Below are 24,985 nucleotides of genomic sequence, written 5' to 3' on the forward strand. Positions count from 1 at the left end.
CTTCAAGTGTTATTTTCTATGCTTTGTATACTCAGAGTATGACAAGAAAGATTGTGCCACCTCTTACCCACATATAATTTAATGCGGCTCACTCAGGGCAGAAAGTGATGCTAGTACGCTATCTTCAGGGTAAATGGCATCACAATTCATTGCCAGTTTTATTTTAATTTTGTCAGTTAATACTGCATGCGTAGCGCATACCATTAGAAAGGGGGATTATTTTGTTCTGCTGCTCTTGGTCATCTTGCTGATAGTGCCAGATTTATTGTTTAAAGGGCAGCGACAGAACACCTGAGCGGCCATCTATGGGAAGGAGGCAGAACTGCCGAGTAATGATAGCATCTGCCTTGATTCAGTAATTGAAAAGATACAATAACAAACCCAAACGTTAGTCCTGGTAGAAAAAAAAATACTCAATCCAAGGCAACTAGTTCAAAAAAATATTGTTCCAAAAAACCCCACATTTTTATTGACAGAATTTATGCACCTCTACTCAGCAAGAACATTCGAGGTACAGAAAACTCTACATTCTTTAATTTACAAGAAGGAAATAAGTCCAGTTCTTACCAGCAAGTCTTATTTTCTTCCAGTTACCAACACAAGCAGCAGCAATTGATGAAATCTCTCCTTTATGATATTTAAAAAGTAGGATAAAGTTCTTAACACAGTTTTATATTACAATCACTGAAGGCATGGACTCTCAACCAGATTCACCAGCCTGAGCTCATTCACGTGGAGTACTGGCCCCACTTCTGCACGCACAGAAGCAAGGGAATATTGCAGCAAGTTTCAAACCAATCCCAGCGAACAAGGGTGAATAGTGAATTTGAAACTGGGCATCTGTGACAAAACAGTAAATTGCAAGTTGCAAACTTCTATTTGCAACTCTGCTACTGGAACCAGACCACAACAGTCACTGATCTCAAGCCAAAAGTGATTATTTTAATTAAACATACTTTTCCATTGCGAGTTGCCCACTGTTCATATCTTCATGAATATAAGAATCAGAGAAATAGTTATAACACAAAATATGGAGGACAAGACTGACTCAAATTCCTATCATAATCAATGCAAGTCACTTCAAGGGCCTTGTTCCAGACTAAAAGTAATCTGGCCTCCAAATCCTAAAGGTTCTCTGAGGTTTATGCTGTTCCTGAGGGTGGAAGGAAGTAAAAGCGAAAGATCGTCTTTGGCCTGATACTGTTTTGGATTCCATCGTTTGTTCTTCACTCTCAGCTACATCAGCACTAGAAGTACCATTTACAAAAGGAAGACCTCTTGATTTTTGCTGAGATTATAAACTGAGATAATTGCTTCATAATTCTGCGTTCAAATACCACGGTCATTGGTTCTGTGAGCTTTTAGGAAGGAGGAGAAACAGCTTCAAAGAGACAGTGAACCCTTCTTTCCAGCATCAGCCATGAAAGAAGAGTTGAATTGACAGGTTTTTGAAACTAGTAGAGAAGACAGCTATGAAGTAAAATGGGGACCACAGATTAACTTGTCCATGAAGTACTGAGATTTCATGTTATATGCCATAAAACTGCAGGATGCCTCAGTACGGTTTGCTGTTCAATTTTATAGTGCGTTTCTGTGCAATACAGCTGAACTGTTAACAACAGCTTGGCTTAAGCTTTACCTTAAAATCTTCTCTCGCTAAACAATCAGTAAAAGTTGCATCGATTTCAATGGGGAGTTGAACCAATAAAGAGCCCTTTTGAAAATATCTTCAAGCAGAAACTGAGATTGTTCAGCTGCCTACAAAGTTTGGAAGAAAAATAATTTTTAGAAGGCATATCAGTCCTTTTAGTGATTTTGAAGGCTTGCCACGAGGGATTAGATCAGCACTTTAACTTTGCTAACCAACCCAAAACGTATCGCTTCAAGGCTTTTGTTTATAGTGAAACGTATAATTATTACTTTTTTCCTTTTAAAATTTTAGACTATTGTGCATCATGGAAAGGGAATATATATGTCTGCATTTCTGTCAAAAGACCTGGGATCAGGCTACTGTCTCAATGGTCTGAGAAAAGTATTCTTCTGTTTGGATACACCACTGGCATCAGGTGATAGCTCACCTGAATGCACTGAAGCCCAAAGCATTCTGACACAGCGCAGAATTTTATCACATACTCAATATTCACTGAGTGCCCATTTCAAATATCAAAGCCTTCCAGGGACAGATTTTTCATTCCACTTACACCAGTGCAAAACTAAAGTATCTACAGTAATTTTTGGAGTTGTTTCTAAGTTGCACTGATGTAACTGCCAACAATTTCAGCACAATATTTCTGATACAGTGCACTTGAGAACAGTACAGCCACTGCACACTGCCTGGTCATATAAATAGCAACAGTTCTGTTTTCAGGGGCACTCTAAAAATATGTTGTATTTGAAAACATTGATTTTTAACGTAATGTCTCCTGCCTATGTACTTTTTAAAACATCAAATATTTTATGAAAAAGCTAAGGAAAATGTCCCTACAAATACTTTGATATCTCTTATATTTTTTAATATAGAAAATTCTCCATTGTTTTCTTTGTTATATGAAGATACTGTAGCATAAGTGAAGTTAACATCTAATGGACTTAATTTATTTTATTATTTTCAAGGGGGAAGGTGAAGGAGGGCTGAGAATGGACAGAAGTTATTGTTTAATATGTTACAGCATTCTGCCAGCAGAGAATTGGAGGATGAAGACAACAAAAGACTCACATGAAACTAACAGATTAAACTGTATCAGGTGGAGGAAGGCTGTGGGCTGCCCAGACTGCACAGCAGGTCCAGTTTCAGGGGGGTTTTCCGACAAAGAAGTGCGGAGGATTCAAGTGCAGATGGAAAGGGGGCCAGTGAGCTCCAGTACCTCCAGGAGATGAGGCACTGCTGCAAACATTAAAACAGGTTTCTCTATCATTACAACTGGATTAATGTTAGGGGGAAAAATTCTCCTTATATCATGTAGTACTGTATCAGTGTCATAAAAGCCTGAGGCTAAGCTTCCCAAGGGAAAGAGCTCTAAAGCGAATAGACTAGAGAAGAATGTAATCCCAACTAAGCTTACTGTGCCTCATGTACAGACACAACAGCAGCAGCTCTTTAAAGAGAGCTGTTGAGGGGTTTTTGTAGTTAACAAGAGGAAGAGGAATATGAGAAAAGTTGTATTTTTTCTTGAAATTCTGAAAACAACACAAAAAAGGAGGAAAAAGTCTTTACAGAAGCTCAAAAGCAGGAAAATAGAGAAATGCACAAATACAGATAATGTTGTATTTCCTTATTCTTAACAAGGAGTTTCTTTTAAACTGACATTCATATTGGACTTTCGTCTTTTCTTTTCCTCTAATTGGTCTACAGAATTTACTAATTTAGATCAGATCCAGGGCCTACCTAATCCTGTGAGGCACCAGAAACCTCACAGAATTCACCTCCTTGGAAATCAGAAAGCCATGAAACATGCAACTGCCTGGCTCTTCCAAAATAGCCGTTGTTGCAGTTCAGTACTGTACAGTTAACCATTTTGTGCCTTTTCACCCAGCACAAACTCTCATGACGAGGAGTCTCACCGTCTCAGGGGACTGCCCAGTTGCCAGGATACTCCCTCTCACAAAGAGGTCTTCAGGGGATCCAGACTGAGTGGTGAGCTTGAGTTTCCTCTCTGGTGAGATGGTAACGTCTATCATAACAAATAAGATAACTGAGCAAGTGGATAAATACGGATGGTCTGTTAAGAGTCAGCTTGGTTGCTATAGCGAGAAATCCTGCTAATCCTCAGAAACACCAACACACTACAAGAAGGTCAAGCAACACGTGAACAAAAGGAAACCCCCTGAACATAGCATACTCGGATTTCCAAAAGGCCTCCAAAAATTATGGAAAAGTAAGATTCCACCAGAAAGATCCTTTTCACACTAGTCAGTCTTTTGTAAGTTTCCACATAACATTTCAAACATCTTTCAGTAAAAAGTTTCTTATTCTCATGCCCAGAATTATCTGTAATTATTCAAAATATTTGTTGATATATGGTAACTAGCACTGCCTACTATTCTAGATGGTTTTACGTAAAAGACATTGGGATACCGATTGTCACTACACTGCAGGTTGCTGACCGTGCAAATCATAATTGTGCCCTGAGAAGAGGTTTTCACTGAGCTAAGGAGTCCAGGTAGGCTTCCTACCTATGCACCGTCTAAGCCATACAAAGTAAATGTTTCCCTCCCCTGACTGACTTTGCCTTTATGAATACTGAACTCCCTTTGCCACCCAGATATCTCCAAAGTACCTCACAGGCTGGTCTAGCAAGCAATAATCAAACAGCCTTTTGGACTTGAACTTCTGCTTTCTTCTTTTCAAGATAAGTACTGATGTCCACATGGAAATCTAAGGTTCTCCATTCCATTCACATCCATTCTCTTCCCTCTTTTCTGTTGTTTTCCATCCTTTTCTGCACAAAACTGTGACAGGTCTTCCATTTGAATTTATTCTCTATCCCTAAAACTAAAATACTGGAAACAATTTTTGAAAGTTTTCTGCCACCCCCCCCTTAAAACAAACAAACAAAAAAAACCCCAAAAAACAACAAAAAAAACCACACACACACAAGTCAGCTGTCCTATCTGATCACCGTAAGTCATCATCAGCTCTGATTAAATTATCTGTGAGCTCATCACCTCCTATATAATTTGCAGGTAATTGTATTTCTCAGCCTTTCAGCATAGACCCATTAGCTGTCCACATGCTAAATTAGGCTTTCACTGCGCGTGAAGCCAAATACAGTTTTTGTTGCTTTGGTGAATGATGACCTATATGCTCAGTACAAGTAGAGTGACATGCCAAGAAAAATATCTAAAACTTAGTTTCCCACAGCTGAAATTAATTTTGAATATTTAATTCAATCAGATTGGCAAAATCAAATTTTCTTGTAGGAAAAAAATCATGATCGCAACAGATTGACCAACGGATGACCTATTCCCAGTTCAAGAAATACATAATTTGAAATTATATTTTCATAGTTGGGTTGGGAGTTTATTATCAGTTACAGATTTTTTCCCCACATTTTGTTTCTCATGAAATACTAAAAAAGCTTGTAATCAATGGCAATAAGTATTTTGCCCGCTTAATGTTAAACCTGTCCAGGAAAGGAGCATAATATGACTTCAGTGACATTACTGGACATGTGAAGTCACTATGCAGATGCAGTGAACTGAGAAACTCAAGCCAGCTTTGGAGATATGTGCTTTTTAAAATAGATTCAAATTCCTTAAAAGAAAGGTTCATTTTGAGAGATGTTATTCATGCCAGATGCTACCCAAGCACGAAGTAATTTCAGTGCCAGTAATCAAACTGGGAGAAGATGCCTCTAGTAACAAACTGGCAGATAGTGTACTTGGAACTCATGGACTTTGAACTATATTCAGTTTTGATATTGCACTATGTTTTGCCTCTCCCTGTTGAAGAAAAAAGGATACAGCATTTTAATGAGCTTTTAGAAAGTCTGAGATTTCCATGACTGCTGCTCCTGTCTTAGGTCTGTCTTAAGTTTATCTACCACTGTTTTTATTCTGCACATTTCAAGTAAAGAAAAATATATGCTTAAAAAGAAGTGTTAATTGCCATTGTGATCCTACAATACAGCTGACAAATACTGTGTGATCATTCTGTATTCTGAAGTAGTTATCTGGCAACAAAAATAACATAAGCAGCGAGTCCCAACTCTACACAAAGTAGTACAATTAAATAAACAAAATAGTAAAATGAAAAATGAGTGTTAGAAGAAACTGTGACAAGTCAACCTTTTAGTTTGACATAATATCAATAAACATTTCCCACATTAAAATAAAGTCTGTAAGTCTCTTAATTTTAATGGCTACTAAAAAGAGTTGGACTGAACTAGCCTGCAATTGCTACTTTATGGTAGTTTGTCTGAGGAAATCACGCCTTAAACAGAAATGTGATATATTGCAACAGACTGCTTGAAGGCAGGCATACTAGTGACCTGTGCTAAAGTGGCATGGTCCCATCTCAAGAAATTGTGTTTGTAACGCAGAACCTATATTTTGACATGACAAATGATCTCTCTTAATCCGTTTTATTGCTTACATAAACATTGAGCTATAATTCTATGGTTAGTTATAGACTCATACAGGAACAAGCCCCAAGGCAAGCAAAATCACGTGAAAGGAAATAAACAACATTCTGCACATTTTATATGTAGGTTTAAAACTTTAAGAACATAAACTGTAGATGGGTGCCTCTTAGCTTATCCATTAAAGCTAAGGCATTCTTGTGGGCATTATAAAACATAAGCAGTACTGAACTTTAAGTAACATTCAGTGAAGGTGGAGGTCTTACAGAGCAAGTGTCCTTTAGCACACAGAAGGAACGACAGAAGAAAGCACAACAACATACAGGCAAACAATCTGTCCTGATAGACTCATGATTATTGGTAATCTGTTCAAGTCTTGTGGTGAGGATATAGATTTAAATTTATACTAATATTCACATGCTCTCCTGCATTTAGGCCCAATTAGTGGAATGAGACAGATTATGGGAAACAAACCTTTGGGGGTACTGTCTTAACTGCATGACTTCTACTAAATTCTGTTTAAAAGGTTGAGAGGTTTACTGACTGATGTCAGACTACTTGCTAAGGCAACAAGCAAAACAAATCTTATGGTTCAGCACTGATTAATATATCAAAAACTAATTTCAAAACTGGAAAGTCTTACCTTGGGATGCTTGCAAATGACACAAAGTCCAGAAGGGAATAAAAGAAAAGGACAGATTACTGTTAAGGAAGCAGCCTCAATCTGAGGGAGGCAACACCCAAATCTAAGTAGTATATCTGGAAACCACGGTTACACAGAGATGCAGGTTGAAGGGACAGCTGCGAACTTACTATGTTGCTTCAAGTATCTAAACTGAGACAGGTATCTTCCTAAAAATAAGATTTGATTTCATTGCAACTATCAGAGATGAGAACAGAGTTGTTGGGGAGAGAAGATATGGTTGAAGGTAATTCCAATCTTCCCATTTTCTTAGAGCAAAAGGAAGCTCCCTTGCTAGCAACTCCTGCAGCTCTGCTCTAAAACACGAATTATGATCACATCTCCCACTTGGGGGATTCAGTCTCCTGCAGTTACCAGGAATGCTGATGCATCTACATCCACATATACTTAGCCATGTGTGCAGCATCACAACTAGGACTCAGTTAAAGCTGGAATCAAATCAAACGGAGCAGCCTAGCTCCCCACTCCCTGGTTCAGTAAAACCCTGATGCCTGGTAGGATCTCACACGCTCAGGGTCAAAACAATCCCTACCCAGGAAAGGAGTCACTCCCGCAGCAAAAATGCCAGGCAAAAGGATGAGGATGTTTACTTTCCTTTTCTGCCATGATCTTCTGTTCATCCTTCTGCTAACAGTTCTCTGTTACTGCAAGACTTTTGACGCTGGTAGCGTCCTCATCTCTTATGCTACCTCTGGACAACCAAGCATTTTTGTTTTCTGGGGATTTACATTTTTGACTTAACACCTCTAGCCTTGCATGTATGGTATGTAACACTGAGTAAGCTGTGAAAGGTTTGTTCAGATAGTGATCTCTGATGAACTATAAATACAGAAATATTAGAGTTTCAATCCCATCTAATTTTAAGCAAGCTTCCTCATTTCCCTCCTCAATAAAGATGATTTAAGCATGTTTAATTGCCTTCCTGATTTGTTAATTGACTTTCACTTGGTTATTTTAAGTTTTACAAGAGACTATTCATTTCAGTGAGAATTGTTGCAGTGAAGTAGTATATACAATGACCTGTGTATCAAGGAGTTTAAAGTGAACAGTTACCTTTTATGAGTTTAGTACTCTTTCTGACCTCTATTTTGAGAGAAGAATTCAAAAGTCATCTTAGTCCAAAGTCATGTGTTATGCTACCCGATTGAATATTGTTACGCGCTGTTGTCTACATGCAAACAAGACTAAATACACACCCTGCTTGTACTGAGGAAGAAATGGAAAAAAGCTTTGGTGGGGGGTGTGGACTACTCAATAATAAAACAAGGTTTTGATATAGTTATAGCCTATAAGTCGTAAACAAAAAATGGACCTTTTCCTCAATTTAATGGAATGATGAATATTCTGAAAGTTTTCCAGGATTTCACATGCAGTTTGTTGAAATTCAGGCTCACAATCAAAATGCAGCCCTTGACAGATTGGTTTGAAAATATAATTCAGTTAACCACCAAACCAAATAAATTAAATACAACTGAATCCTAGTAACGCTATTCAGCGGTGATGGGGAAGAAATAAAACATGGTAGACAAAAAGATGAAAAGGTTCCAAACAAGGATAGACTGGGACAGATGTGTTTGCCAAAGTGGGAAATAAAAGCTGAAAAGGAGAAAGGAGGCCTGCCAGAGTTCACTGTATAGAACTGAAATTGAGCTGCAGGATTAGTTGCATCTCTTTAGGAGATGAAGTTATTAATGTATTAACTATAAATACTTGGTATTTATCTATTTGATTAAATATGTATGCTCTCTGCAATAAATATACAGAACAAAAATTACTTGCCATCATTCAGGTTAAGAGAAGATGTGAACAGTACATTTAGTCTCATCATTCTAAGAATAGAAGCTCATAATCTATCTTCACTGCTAGATATTTTAATGGCCTGCAGGATATATCTGAGTACGTAGAACAGAAGCCTTAAAGGAAATGAAATACTCAGGGAAAAATATGACCTAATTAAAAAGACTACAAACACGTTTCAGAAATGGGAGAGAATATTTAATTTTGTCAGTAACATCTGCAAAACGTTTCAATATGAGCTACGCATAATCCATCGGGCTCCTGAATTTTCAGAGTATGTTAGACAATGTTTTACAATACAGATTAATTGGTACAGCAGAAAATCAGTAAGAAATGGAGGAAGTCTAAGATAATTATGCTTATTTTCCAAAGCAAGGTGTTTTTATATTTTAAAGGGTTCACACTGTGGGACTAGAATCACCTCTTTCCATTACTGACTCAAAGATAGCCAAAGGGCTTTGTTCACCCAGCGAAACACAGCTTCATAATCCTGTGCAAACGGAGCACTTGCACCTGATATCCTGGGATCAGCCAGAGGTATGTGAGAGATGACAACAACCTTGCCTTCATATCTGCACTACTGGACTATATACTTGATGGCCTGGGACAGGTTGGCAGGAAAAAAAGGAAATTATTAACCTCAAGCCAAGTCTGTTAAGAAGTAAAAGGACCAAAGCTAGCAGAATGTGGGAATCTTAAGTGAAATGGATTCGAAGTTGTTCTTAACACCTTGTAGATTAAATCAGGCAAATAAATGAATATTTGAATGAAGTTTAAAAGCAATGTCCCAACCATTAAAAAAAAAAAAAACAACACTCAAACAAAAGAACACCATGTTGCATTATCAGAAAGTCTGGCTTTCTAATATTTGAGATGTTTCTGTTCTAAGACAATGCACACCACTTAACCGAAAAATAATTAATCAAGAAATTGTGGTTTGCTTTATGTTGCAGTTTTCCTGAACTCTGCCTCAACCTCCTGTTCCTTGACCCAATGATACTTTTTCTATGCAATTACAAAGGCGTGCTACTGAAGTACACAAATTACACTTTTTAAAATGAAATTTTGGCAGGTTTAATTTCAGAACTGGTCTCGTTATTTTGAATGAAAAATACCTTCTTTGCTATAGACTCTCCCTGCTAACCCTGAGGGAGGTGTAACCTGTGTAGGGATTATCTCACCCTACAGATGTGGCAGGCTATTAACAAAGAAGCAAGTATAAACTGTTCCAAGAAAGTAGTGGCAGACACAGAGACCAGAGCCACCTGCTTGAAGCACTTTACAGTCATCTTAAGAGACTCAAATGAGAGGCAAAATCTTGACACAGCTTTTCATGCAACTGCTTTCCAATCCCTTTACTTACATGTGATAGGGCTTCTGGAACAAAGCGCTGTGTTCAGGCTGCAGTAGAATTTACCATTGAAGGATTGCTATGAATTCCTTTAGAAATAAAGTTTACTCTACTACCAGCACAACAGCAATTAAAAGTTCATTCCACTGATTGCCTTTTAATCTTCATATGCTGGTAATTCAGGATATTTAATATGAATTCATTCCCCTATTAAGCACTCCCATAGTTTCTTTTGTTTCCAAATGCTCGGAAGTGAGCAAAATATTTAAAAGCCTTATTACCAAATGCTTCTTACTCAGTCTGAAAGTCAGTGACCTTTTTTTTTTCTTGGCTATTTGAGAGAAAGTATGACTTCTTGAGCCACCAGCAAAACTACTTAACTCATTTCTAAATAACTGTACACTACATGGGGCTTATCTACAACTAAAAGGACAGAGTGAGCAAACCTGAATTTCCATTGCATCTGAAAACAATAGTTCAAACACAAAACAAATCAAATTAATACCATATACATCCATGGGAGCATCCATGAGATTAGCTTCTAACCTCACTCCAATTATTATCCCAACGTGCAAGACAATAGAAGGGCATATTCGAGGTGCATTTCTGGTCAATCATTAACAGAAATCCCAGGAAGGGGGAGGGGGGGAGGAACCTGTGGAGAATGAACCTGCTTCCCACAGATAGGATCTCCTCCAGCTCGGAAATTGCATTAAGCATTAACACTCTAAATAAACAAAAGGGTTCTGCTTTCAGAGCTGTCAATCTATCCTCTATGATCACTAAATCAACTTTGATTTTATATTCAAAAGAAAATTTCACTTGGAATTAATCAAAATAAAATGTAAATTTGTCCTACTTCCCTTCAAGGTGACCACTTGTCACACATTCCATTGAGATTCTGTGGAAGCCTGAAAATAAACTTCACAAGCCTGAAAGTAAACTTCAGCTGTACATACTGCTGAGAGTTTAATGCATGAACATCTGTTCCAGCAGTTATTCCATTTAAAGTGTACTGTAGTTTCCAAACTAAAATAGACGTATCCCATCCTATCAGTCTTATCTAGCAGCTTCCCAATAAAAGTATTCTCTTGCCCTTGGTACTTTTTATTGCATCATGAGGAATCACACTTAAAAAAAAAATACTGATTTGTAAGATTTTTATGACTTAAACAATAACGCAGTGGTTAACATCTTACTGTATTTTATCTCATCCTGTACAGCAGTTTTATAGGCTTATGCTAGCTTGTGGCATATGGCATGTTAATACGCATGTTGTTTGAGTAATTCCTTCAATTTATCTACCAATAGTTGGCAGTGTTCACACAATTCTCTACAGGCATGGCTGCAATTCAAAATGATAGCCAAAAATGTCACTCTCTGGGCTAGGGCTATATGCTAAACTTCAGTATTATAACCAGACACATTAAGTCATTCCATGAAAAAGAATTTTGTTTTAACCTTGCAAGGATGCAAAACTTCCATTCTGCTTTTTGCCCTTTTGTCAATTTAACTGTCCAGGATCAAGACACTATCTTGTATTCAACTCAAATGAACCTCAATACTCCTGATATTCTGCCCCTTACATAGCAGAGTTTCACTTCCTTCTTTACTATCCTCCCTAATTGAGATTCCCAACAGTGTCAACCGTCCTAAATGTTACAAAACAATAGCAGTAATAATCTGGGCTACTTGCCTTACTCTCCCCCCTGATTTTATATCAAGTGGATTTGTCCTAACAGAAGCCTTTGGAGCACCTCCCACTTCAATACTGGGATAATTGAAGCCTTTACCAGCCAGTTTCTTTGTTTAAAATACTGCAAATTAATGTATCAATTCATCTTTTGCTTATTTCCGAATCCACTAAGTTTATGTACAGATGCCAACAGGAGCAGAGATAGGTCAGCATTGGCCAGTTTTGAAAAATCCTAATAAAAACCAGCTTTCGTAGACTTCCATTTAATCAGATGCTTTTATGAACCAGTTGTAACCTTCAGTTCATATTTCTACTTATGTTTTTCAAAGATATATATATTTATTTATACTTTTTTTTTTATACTCCATTCCTCTGGCTAAATATATATCCTTCCATATTTTTCTCCACTTCCTAATTTTACTTTGACAAGTTTTGACAGATGACAAGAAATCTTCTCTTGTGGCTTTCCCACATTCCTCTGGGCCCGATTCCATGGCCACTCTGCAAACACAGCTGTCAGCAGAGCCACCTGCTTACTCACAAAGCATATTGCTCCAGAAAAATGAACACCTGCATGGTTCAAATCACAACCTAAAGAATTACATACAACGCAAGGCCCTGAATCCATACTCAGATCAGATCAGAGCAGTGCTTACTTTGTTACCAAAAGTGCAGAAGCTATCAAAAAAACAAGCCCTCCAAGTCGAAGTACTGTACTTTTAGCCATATTGGACTCAAGGTGAGGAAAGGAAAGAGGCACTGGCTCCAGTCTGTTCCCTCTCTCAACTTCACACACGCCACCGCAGAACGCTTCAGCTTACTGCCTGCTTGCAGCAGTACGACACCGAAGTACTAGCGAGAATACGGAGAGATGCTGTGAGCCGAGCATGGGAAGTAAACAGGGTGACGTGGAGGTGATCCCAGCACAAGGATGGCGGCACAGGAAACCCCGTGAGAACACGATGGCTTCCAGTACCTAACCAGAAGTTTACAAGTAGTAAAACCCTTGCGACAATACAGGCAGGGGACTGACTGGGTGGGAGGCTAAAGGGCTACTAAAACATATATCAAAATGGACAAGGAGAAGCTTTGATAGAAAAAGAAAGGCAATCTATTTAAAAATCCAACACTAATGCAGTCATACACACATGCTTCCTTTATATTTCTTAACATTAGAACATTTCTCTCCATTTCTTAACATTAGAACAGGAACACTTGGAAGAATACAACCTACTTTCATTTTCTTAGACCAGTTGTGCAGAGAATCCAAAGCATTTTGCTTTCACGGTATTTACTGAAGCTAAGACTGTTGTGTGAGGAGAGCCATTTCATTTCCCTATTGCCTGCTCCAGACACAAGTATTTTAATTAGGGTTACAGTTTTGTATTTGCCAACACTTATGAGATAGCAGGAAAGAAGGGATACTTTGATTTTTAGATCAAACTCAAGACTGCTCTAATTCGGACCAGTGCAGCTGAGAGCTGGAGTGAAGTATGCTTTTTTGTACGTCCTCGTAGCAAGCATGAAATACAGACAAGTGTCCCTTTTCTGTCCCTAGTTATTTCTTAACTGACCAGTCAGCCAGCTAGTTTTCCTTTCTGCTTTGCTTTGATCAAGATCTGAGCCATCAACACCACAGACAGAAATACCCTTACGGTCTAACCTACGCCTCTGCAGTCCTCGCTTCCTGATTATCCAGAGTGGAGAATCTGCTGCCCCAAACCCCTAGTCTGCATGACTTGCACCAGAAAGCAGAGGAATGGGTGCAACACAGCAGGTTTACATTTTCTTCTAAGATACAAGCAGAGATGTTCTTCCTACTTCTGCAGAAGAGAATACACAATAGCGTAGCTATCGCCTGCATCGTTCTCTATTGACCAGTGTTTTGGCCTTTTGCATTTTAAGCATGGAATTGGGAAAGCTAATGGAATAAAAATGCATTTGTCCCTTCTACACTACGTTAAAGCACCCTATCCTGAAGCACACCACTTGAAATACAAATCTTTAAAATACGTAACCAAAGCTTGCTTTCTTCATCAAATGCTAGTCTGTCTTTTCATGTTATACCATCACATAAGCTGACAATTACTAAATATTCATGTCTCCAGAACTGTAACTACATTGGCAATTTACTTCAAAGCTTATGATATATAACAAAGAAAAATCTTGAAGTGGTTGGTTCTTATAATCAAGGGTATTATAGACCATTTTAAGTATATGTGCAGATCCATCACCAGTGATCATGGGAGTAGTAGATAAGACATACTGTACCTATAAAAATAACTGAAGGGGTCTGGTATCATAAATTACTAGCTATGACAATGAGCTTTCACCTATGACAATTTGCACTAAAATTTAAGTGAAGCTATAATGAAGTGTATCATTTGAAAAGCAAGTGAGAAAGTGTGATAGGACTCGCAAGTTGTTTACACTTGATTTCATAGAAATTTTATTTCATTAGAAAGATCTTAATTGGTTTTAAAAAACACTGCAAATAAGTCTACTTTGATATACTCTTAGCAAAGATTTTACAGATAATCTATATAACTTTTTTTCCCCCCATTTTCCTACACTTGATTATGCAGTGCCATGCAGGGATCAAAAATAAATTCTAAAAAAAAAAAAAAAAAAAAAAAAGTATTCCCAAAGTGATTCTACCCAGAAAAGCAATGTTATATAATAACAGATGCAAATTAGTCACCTGACACATGCAAGTGGTGGCCCTTGAACACAGCCCTGATAAGTGAGATAACTTTTCCAAGATCCCTGTCTATAAGCAATAAGCAGGGAAGAGACAGTCTGATCTTGAAAACATTTGTTCAGTCAAAAGAAAGAAATGTGGAACAGTTCAAACATGGAAGAGTCATGAAAATGTTTCTGCTCTGAAATTTATAATATTCTTATTTCAACACTATTTCATCACCTTTGATTTGACGAAACCAAAACCTTGCAGCTAAAAATGAGTTTTTCTCAAAAAGAGAGATGATAGGGGTAGGTTCAATAAACATTAAACAAGCACATAAAGACCTACATTTTGCAGGATTGTGTCTCAGAAAGTGTCCAGTAGTGAATGGCCAGCAAACTGGACTCATGTTTACTAACAGATTTACAAGTTAACTATAGCATTGAGGTATTTGTGTATAGTCACCCAGTTTTACCTTGAAACCCAAGCACTTCTTTGGATTTTAAGAGAATATACTCTTTGCTAACTCTAAACAAGAGCTTCACAAATAAACAATATTAATGATGCAAAAGAAAAAAGCTTGGTCATAGCCTCATATTACAGGTAAAGTAGGTCAATAGATGTAACAAGCACACTGTGTTTGAAGACAGCAGATGGAACTGAGCAGACTGAGCAAGAGCAGTTGGTAGAGGGGCTTTTGAGCACTTCCCTTAGCCTCTGCAACTGCTGCAGAGCAGCCGCAAAAGCTGATGGACCTGATGTGACGTGCTTTGCATGAAGTCCCATAATTAATGGTATGTATTCATACAAAATACTGAAGCTATACACACCCCCAAGGCAACATAATTTATATCTTTCTTGATAGTGGGGCTTGAGCCCAGACTAGCACAGCAGCTTTCTGCTACAGCCTACCACCCACACCATTTCTCCCTAGAGGACACCTCCCTTCTCCAAAATAAATCTGTTTTGGATTTTTTTTTTTTTTTTGCATTGCTTTTTCTCCTTTCTCAAGGTTGCCTACTAGTTACCACCCACTCATGAAGGAAGAGACATACAATTACTTTGTGCATAAATGTCTGCCTCACTAGCTGAAGAAAAGTCTCCACCTTTATTGGCACACATACAGCAGATACCAAGTTTTCCCTACCTAATCCAGCAGAGACTCTGGTGTATCCCACTTCATATATTTTATTCCAGAAGTGAGTTAGCTCTTACATCTCTGTAAAATTTAAAAATACCTGCCCACACAAAATTTCATCTAAGATGCTAGTTGAGTATGAAGTTCTTCCTCACACTCAAAACTTCTACAGAACTGGAGTTGGGACTCTCGTTTCCTACTGGAATCTATAACATCTTTGTAAGAAACAGGTGCCTAGGCTCCTTTTATAATGTATGTTAGCTGTCTAAGAACAGCATATGAATCAGGTGAGTGGAAGACACTTAAATAGTTCATAAAACTTCAGGGAGAGTGTAGCTTGAGCTAGAAGCCAGATTCAGTTTGAAGATGATTTTACAATCTAGGTTTTAGGCAACTGTGCTTAAACAAAAAAACAAAACAAAACAAAACAATCCCCCCCATAAAAAAAAACCCACACTACCCATCACAGACCACCTCCCTTTGTGAATCTAGACCACCAGCTGAAGAGAAAAGCTTGATCTTTACAGGGTATTTGAACATACAGAGAGTTTACGCAACACCAGTTCTCTTGAATTAACTCTTGCTTTTGGGGATGAAAATATTGCATCTCTCAAGACTTTGCAAGCTTTGTTTTCCTATAATGACCCTGTAATTAAGCATTCTAGAAATAGTGAATTAGCACCACCAATATAACGATTTATTTTTTCCTAACCGGAAACTCCATCCTGGAGCAGAAAAAAAACCACTTCCTTAATTAAAAAGGATTTTAAAACAGTTTTGATGGATCACCATTCTCTACAAAAATGGCTTAGTGTAAAACTTAGCTTTAGTAAGAAATCAGCCAGCAGAGCTCATCTGTTAGCTGAAGGAAAAACATTCTCTGAACTGTTGATGTTAGCAGTCTTCATCCCCCATCTTCAGTTAGCTGAAGAATATCAACTGTATGGATCTTTGGGCCTCGATTATTTAGTAAAGTCTTTCATATATCACTGTAAGTGGGCTTTTATACATAAACAGAACTGAAAGAGAAACACATCACCTTCAACACTTCAGAAAACAGTGCTACTTTGGCAACCCAATAAAAGCATGCTCTCTAGTTTTAAAAGAAAATGTCTATTAAAGAAGAAGAAATTTCAGTGACAGTGTAGGAAAGTCAAAAAATCTGAATGAATATTCACATCTCACTCTTTAAGGGCATTAATCTGATATTCATTTTTAAATGGCTAACTATTCTTATGTGCAACATCACAGCTTTTACATCTAGGAAATAGATAAAACTTTGTTTGACCATTTAAACATCCTACAAATAGTTCCTAATTTTTTTTTAATGAAAAATTGTATTTTTCTTCAGCATGCATTATAGTGCAGTTCATTGTTTCAGTAAGTGAGCTGTGTGGTCCCCTGTTCTACCTACCACACGTAAGCGTTGTTGAAATTCCAGAACCACAACCAAACTTACCAAACTCTCCAGTACCTCTGACAGCAATCATCTACAAATTGCTAAAGCTCTAAAAAGATCTCACAAAAATAATTTCCAAGTCAGTTCAGAAATCAGGAAGAAGAATGAGGAGACTAAATAAGACCTTCATAGTGAGCTGACTCGGTTACAACAGTATTATAAAAACTAGTGTTTAATGACAGATTCTAAAAAGACAAAACTTACTGTTATCAGAGGTCAAAAGCAAGTACACGGATTGCCTATTCCCTCTAATATTCCTCCTGATATTTCAAGTAGTTTGGAATATCTGGTTCAGAAAAAACTACTACTTATCTCAGTTTAACTGTGTAAGAGGAAAATCACTGAATTATTGTTAGAACTGTAAATAACTCTGCATGTTAGCTTAGCTTACACAAGAATAATGTATACAGTCTCAGAATATCAGCTACAATCTGCTATCCTCAAAATCTGGTATTGGCATTCTCTGAAGTGAAATTTCCCCTCCCAGTACTCAGGGTTATTCAGCATGTTTTGCTCTATCTGGGAGATGGCATACTTTCAAACCAGTATCAAAAAACACTATTAACGTACATTTCTTTTTTTTCCCCCCTTTTCTTCTTCAGGAAAAGAAAGGGGGTGGGAGGGAACATGAGAATCTCATATAAGTGTTCAAAGATTAACCGCAAAGCTACCCCCATTCTGGGTATGGAATGCATTTGATGCAAATGCAAAGAACATCTGTTCTGCACAAACCACCATCATTTGCAGATAGAAAACAATCAAGAAGGAAGTATCATTAATACCCACTCTACCATGAAACCCCTCATTCAGCAAAAGTTTATGAAGTGGCTGAGGCAGAAAAGTGCTATAAAGCTGTTAATAACATCTATTTACCAGTGGTGATTTTCCTCCCTCACTCACCCATCTGTGTGGTTTTCAGGTGATCAGACACAGTAAGATGCAGTGACTTCTCTCTCCCTTACAAACATACAAATAAGCAGAGAGAGAGAGGACTTTGGAAAATGCTGACCTTGGTTATGCAGAAAGTAAATCAATTTAGGAAGCACCTAGAGAGGCCAGAAGAATGAGCCAAACTCATTAAATTCAGCCAGGACAAATGCTAAGTCCTATATTTGGGAGGGACAATCCCCAGCAGCAGTACAGGCTGGGGACTGAAAAGCATGCAGGGGTCCTAGAGGACAGCAGGATAAAGCTAAGTTCACAGTGTGCCCCAAGAGCAACGAAGACTGACGGCAATCCAGGGTGTATCGATAGAAGCAAAGCCAGTTGGTCAAGGGAGGTGGTTATTTCCCTTTATTCAGCACTTGTCTGACTGCACCTGATATACTGCATCCAGTTTGGGATCCTCCAGTACAGGAAGGATGGTGGTGAATTCAAGCAAGCTCAGCAGAGGGCCACCAGCAGAGTCAGTGGACTGCAGGACATGCCCTATAAGGAGATACAGAGCCAACTGGGCTTATATGGCCTGCAGAAGAGAAGGCTTCAGTGAGGGACCTAGTAGCAGCCTCCCAGTATCGTTGAGGAGGTTGTCAAGAAGATGAAGCCAAGCTCTTTACTGAGATACATGGCAGGAGAACGAGACACAGTAGGCATAAACTGAAACAGGAAAAATTCTGACTGGATGCAAGAGGGGGGGGAAAAAAAAAAAAAAAAGAAATCAGTATGGAAATAATTAAGCAGAGGAATAGGGGCTCAAAGTTTAGGCAATCTCCATCCTGGGCAGTTTCCAAGACCCTACTGGACAAAGTCCTGAGGGGACTCCTACTTCAAGCAGGAGTTTGAGGTAGAGACCTCCAAGATCCCTTCCAGCCTGATTGATTCTGTGATTCAAATCTCTATTGCCTCTTCAGCCACAGCTATAAATCCATTTTGCTGTTTCAGGCTACCAATTCCTTTGTTACTAAATAATACTTGGCTCTATCAGATGAAAAATACAAAGTCATTCTAGTAAGATAGAAGTTAACTTTTTTATTTCACAAACAGTAAAAACAGTGGTTTTAGTTCATGCAACTTTCTATGGAAAATTTGAGTACATGTAAATTGTTTTATTGCTTATTTTTCCTTACTCTTTCTTTGCTACTATAAAATAGGAAGTATGAAGACTCAAACATATCCAGAGTTCCAAAACTTGAGCTTTCAAATTTCAGTTTAACCTCAAAAAATTTACAGCACACATACATGTTTAAAAGTGTTATGTGGAAAATAGGCCAAAACTCACCAAGTTTTCTGCCTAATTATTTACCTAACATAGCTTACCACAGTATTTGACCTACATGCAAATTATGAAAATAGGATGAAGACCACTCGCTTCCTCTTTGTTCCTGCCTTGAAAGTTTATCTTCAGCTTTCTCCTACACTGAACAGTAGCTTGGAGGGAAAAACAAAAATCCTTCAACATCTGCAGACTCTTTTATTGTATCCTCAAGTATCATCACACAAGAGATGAGATTTCTGCTCTTATTCTGGTAATTTTCACTTTTTCGTGTGTGTGTGTGTGTGTGTGTGTGTGTGTGTGTGTGTGTGTGTGTGTGTGTGTGTGTGTGTGTGTGTGTGTGTGTGTGTGTGTGTGTGTGTGTGTGTGTGTGTGTGTGTGTTTCATTTTCTTCCTTGCAAAATTGGATGTTATACTGAACAACACCAGGAATATTTCATCTTTTCCAAACAAACATGTTTGAAGAGATACCTCTCACTTATACTGAGGCTGAGGCAATCCATAGTACCAATGCAAAAGTCTTTCACTCATCTTCTTCCATTTTATTAGAAAATATACCAAAAGCCTTACTGTTCAGTCACTTTTTTCTTCCACACTATAAACTAAATTACTTTCTCATGGACATATTCTCTCATTGCAGTTGGACAGTTTTATTCCCTTGTCTTCCAAGCTGTTTAATATTGTCGAAGTTCCAAAACACCAAAAGCATAAAGATACCACCTAGCACAGTGAAGAGGTTTTCTTTTTCTCCTCTTCCTTCTTCCCCCCCCAGAGTGAAGTGGGAGAGAGGAAAGAGACAGGGTAAAGGGCATGGATTAATCTTCTCCATTGGTCTGTCAGAGCTGCTTTTGGATTTTATTTCTAAAAACATTCTATAGAATTTTGAAAAAGCTCGTCTGATCCATCTCTGTATGGCCTCCTGAAGTTAAATTGCTACTGCACTTCAGTAACTACAAACAAAATGAATTACACCTTATTCCTTTATATCTACACCATCATTGTTACATATAGATATCTAGGATCAGGTATTTTTCAAGCAGAAGGATCAACTGACAGAATAAAGTATCATTGTATGATACAAAGCACAGGCAAAGTGATACATAATTAAACTTATTAAATAAGATGCTCCATTCTATATACTTTAGAGCAAGAGTTGGTAGCATCAAGAACCAATAGAAAAGCTTGAAGCTCACTTATCCTTCTTTCACTTAAATGTTTTGTCTCATCTGATTTTAAACTATTAAAATGTCGGGCCTACCTCACCTATGTTAGGGATTTGAGCTTTGGAGGACTGAGCATTACCTGTCTCCGGGTTTCCCACCAGTATGTTCCTCATCACCTGATGTTCGTCGTTTCACACCTACAGAAATTACTAATGAGGGAGAGTAACAGAGTGATGCAAGTCCTCAGCCAACCCATTTCCTCAGGAGGAAGTTCATCTAGGGTAAGGAGCAATCTGCAGAAGATGACCACTAGCTTTCCCCAAGAAAAAAGACTTAGGAAAGACTTGATGCTCTGCCAAACCATTGTAATTAAATTATCATGAGTCCTGTATATTTAAAGCACAATATGAAGCAGAAAAAGTTTTTAGCTTGTAAGAATAGAAAATAGACTTTCTGGGACAGATTTAAAAAACAATCCTCTGGTGGATAATGAGAAAATAGAATCAACATAAGCCTTCAAAATAGACAGCAGGGTAAAACAATGCGAGCATTTTATATTTTAGATTACTGAATACTGCATACTGAGTTCAGAATATTAGAATAAATATTGAATATATTATTTTAAAATATTGGTGTGTCAGAGAAGCTATATATACACTCACTGTGTTCAATGCTGCTTATGAGAGGAAATCAAAATGTCTTCTGAAAGGGGTTATATTCTGAAACTGAACTTGAAAACGTGTATTCATGCATTATTCTTCTCCTATTTGACAGGTAAGTAGAAAAGGCATTAATATATGAAAGAAACACTGCACTGCTATCATTTTTCATAGCACGATACCAGATCTTGCCAACCACTTTTGAGGACTATAGAAAACTTTTATACTTGGTAGAAGGTAAAAACGCAGCATGGAATCAGCTCTAAGCTTTTAAGATCATTTAAAAAAATTCACATAAATGAAAAACTCCTTTAGTACTACAGCATTTTAAGTCTACTCCAATTAATGAGTTAAAAATATTGTATATGTATTTATTTACTATATTTGCATGCACAATTTGTGTTTCAATGAAACATACTGCAGATACTTTCAGCAGAGACTTTAAGAGACATTTTAAGGACTGCAACAATATGAATTCACCTCAGATAAGTCATATTCATCTGAATAAAAACTGACAGGACTGGAAAAGGCTTAAGATGTCAGAGAGAGCCCTCAAAATTGAATTGTGGATCACAGGCAAGGTAGCTAGGCAGACAGGAGATACCAGAATATGTGACATGACTTTTTTGGGTCTCTAGCATATTTCTCTCATTTAGCAGACCCAGACTGAACTTCCACAAAACAAAGTCATATGGCCAACCCTTAAAATCATCTGCACCTCCTAACTCACTCAGTATTGCTTAATCAGAGACAACTTTTCAATCCTACACAGTATAGTTGAGTCGCATGCAGCATTCACAACAGGTCAGTTGGAAAAGCCAACCCATACTCTTTGCAGGCAAGACAGCTACATTATCCAAGAAAATCTCTGGAGTTTCCAAAACATGTGTCTACATATTTTACATTCTAGAGGAAAAACAAAAATGTACAGAGATTCCTAACGTTAATTTCTCCTAATAAAAGTTAAGAGACTTAACTGTCTAGAGAGCTTTCAAACCTAAGCCTTATCCCAGGAATTATGGTGGTTTCCCTCCCCTTCTTTTCTTCTTCCCCCCAACTAGAAAAGTGGCCTTCAGGGCTTTGGGTGAGAAGTGCCCCAACAGAACATATGAAACACATAGGCTTGTTGCTGAAATGCCATTGCTAAAAATTTTATATTTCTGCTTAACGTGCTGTGTTTAAAGAAAAAAGATATGATTTAAATACAAATTATGTTCCATCTTAAACCTAACTTTAAAAATGTGTGTGCATGCAATATGATTAGACAGAAGTGCATTTCTGTAAATGGAAAAAAGTGTGAAAGCCATAAATTAATAGTAATATTTTCCATAACTTATCTTTACTCATCTGCATTGGCCCTCCTAATTATGCTTGAAGAAAAAGGCTAATAGCTTTCAAATTGGATATTTTTAATAAATTGATAAAAACAAAAAAGATTTTAAGTTACTTTGAAGAAGGGCCACTGCAAATCTTTTGCAGTAAATCTGGCATTTAGAATTCTAGCTAAATCTAGAATTCTGTTTCTGGCATTTCTTAGTGACTTTCCTCCAAGTTTTGATCACAAGTGTAACAGTCTTCTTCACTGATACATAAATTTAGACTATTGATGGATAACTGATCAGATAACAACCTCCAGAAATGAACACAGAATTCCAAGCAAAAGAAACGTTGTTTTAAGGTTTGGAAAAGATTAGTAATTCATTTAACTCCTTCTGTTCCTGCACTCTAATCCCCACCTGATCTCACACCCTTTGGAACCTAATACTTAAATCAGTCATCTGAGTCTTAGTTTCTTTTTCAAGCCATGTAGTTACAATCCACTAGATGATTAAAAAAAATCCTGAGATGATGGACAGTGAGGTAAGGCTTCCACTGATTTTCCACTGGGACCCAAGTTCTACTCTGTATTCTTCCTCTACAAGTCTAACGAATGAAGAGGAGGAGAGATACTCACACCTTGAGAATCTGAAATTAATTTTTAAGATCTGAGACTCTTTAAAAATATAAAACTAACAGCACCAAAAGTAAAATGTATATATATTTCCAAGAAAACATGAATTAAGGTCTTCTTTTTATAATCTGTTGTCTATTTAAAGTTAGAACTCCGGAAAAGACTTTGTGAAAGGAGAAGAATGAGAGAAACATTATCAGAACACCACCACAAACATTTCTTTTTAAAAGTCTTCTCATAAGTAAAAAGGAAAGTGACTTCACTGAAAGAAGAATTAGGCCAAGTTTTAGGGAAGAATTATTTAAGTTAATTTGTTTTACCAGGTTAGCTCTCTCTCTAAAACATGTCCAAGACATTGACTCTGACATGTTATAAACACAAAAAAGTCAGTGTAAGGATCTAGCCATTTAGAAAAAGAGCTGAGCCAAAATCTTCCACTGATACTGTTCCGCACTATATAAATAACCAGATCTCCAGATGGCACATGTACTGATGTTTCAGCATGGTTTTGATCTTACCCCTAGACAATGGTATATTATTTCCTCTTCTGCTTAGCTTATTAAGCTGTGCTATGGAGTGCTTTGGGGCCATTTTTGATTTCTGCACTAGGTTCATTGACATCTTCTAACACCCATTGCATGCAAGTTTGATTTACCCTTTTCTTTTTTATTGATGTTTCAAATTCATTGCTCTTCTTACAGTATACATCAGAATTTCAGAATTCCATGACTCTCAAAAAGAACCAATTTCGTTATTGCTTCTTTGTGCAAGTTTTGGCTCTGGTCTTGTAACAGGATTCAACCATCTCTTACAAATCTTTTAGTATCATTTTTTGAAAAAGATTTCAAGTTTTAAAGAAAAAAAATCTCATGCCTGTTATTTCTCAGAATAATTGTTCTTTTTTAATCTAAGCAAAAGTCACTTTGAAATTAAACTATTTACTTCCTTGGGTCATGGGATGCATTGCTTTCTGGACTTCAACTAGTTCAAAACAACAAACAACTACTTTGCTATTTCTATGTGCAAGTAAGCACTATATGCCACTTCACATTAGATTTTACATCGATTTTTAAAAAGTGTATTGCTTACTTCAGAAGGCTTGTCTTTTTACTATCAAAGATTTACTCATTCTCTAATCTTTAAAAAAAAGAGATTAAGCTTTGAGGTGCTTATTTGCTACATCTTGATATTGACCTTTTGTTTCCATCTTAAGGCTTTAGAAGAAATGGTATTTCAGAATACACTGCTGGAACTACGTTCTTTCAAAGCCAACAGTACAAGCCAGTGTCTTGCAACTTGTTCTACTATGGCCAGGTTCTGGTAATCAAAAAATACTAATCTATCAATTATGCACAAGGGAGAATCATCTGGCAAGAGTATACTAAATAGTTACTGTCCAGTAGTGGTAACCAGGAAGAAAACTTGCAATTTTCTTCCAAGAATCTAAGCCAAACATTATGCACACCACCATGACAATCATTCAAAAAAGTCTTTGAAGGTCCTCATGTTTTATATGGGTATATTATAAAATATGTAATATTCAAATTACTCAATTGATAATATTTAATTCATTTAAGGCCAAATATTTGGTAAATAATCAATCAAATGAGGTCCCATTTCCTTTAAGATATTATACTGCTAGATGGTTAAACAGGCACCAAAATCCTCCATGCAGAACTTATTCTAATCCAAGTGAGATCAGTAAGGCTCCTATGACTTTGGCTAGGCTAATGTCAAACACTTTTGAAACAAGTTTGAAACTCTCAGGCAAGATATCTACTGTACAGTGAGTAAAACTTTAGGTTCTCTATGTTCCCAGTCATCAAGGATTGGTTTTCAGAGTTTACTTCCTTTTTTTTTCCTCCACCTTACATTAGTGCTGTCCCCTCAATTTACTTAGAGCACATTTATACTAATGAGCAATATTTGCATTTTATTTTTTAGCATAAGTTCCATAATATTGCCATGTTATTTCTCATTCAAACAAAAAAATTATACAGGACAATTTAAAAAATAGAGTAAGGGTCTTCAATATCACACTCAATGTCACACTCATTCCTTCTCTCCTACTAGCAGTATCTAATGAACTGCAT

The sequence above is a fragment of the Dromaius novaehollandiae genome, chromosome 7, assembly GCF_036370855.1.
Source record: "Dromaius novaehollandiae isolate bDroNov1 chromosome 7, bDroNov1.hap1, whole genome shotgun sequence".
In the NCBI taxonomy this organism is placed as follows: Eukaryota; Metazoa; Chordata; class Aves; order Casuariiformes; family Dromaiidae; genus Dromaius; species Dromaius novaehollandiae.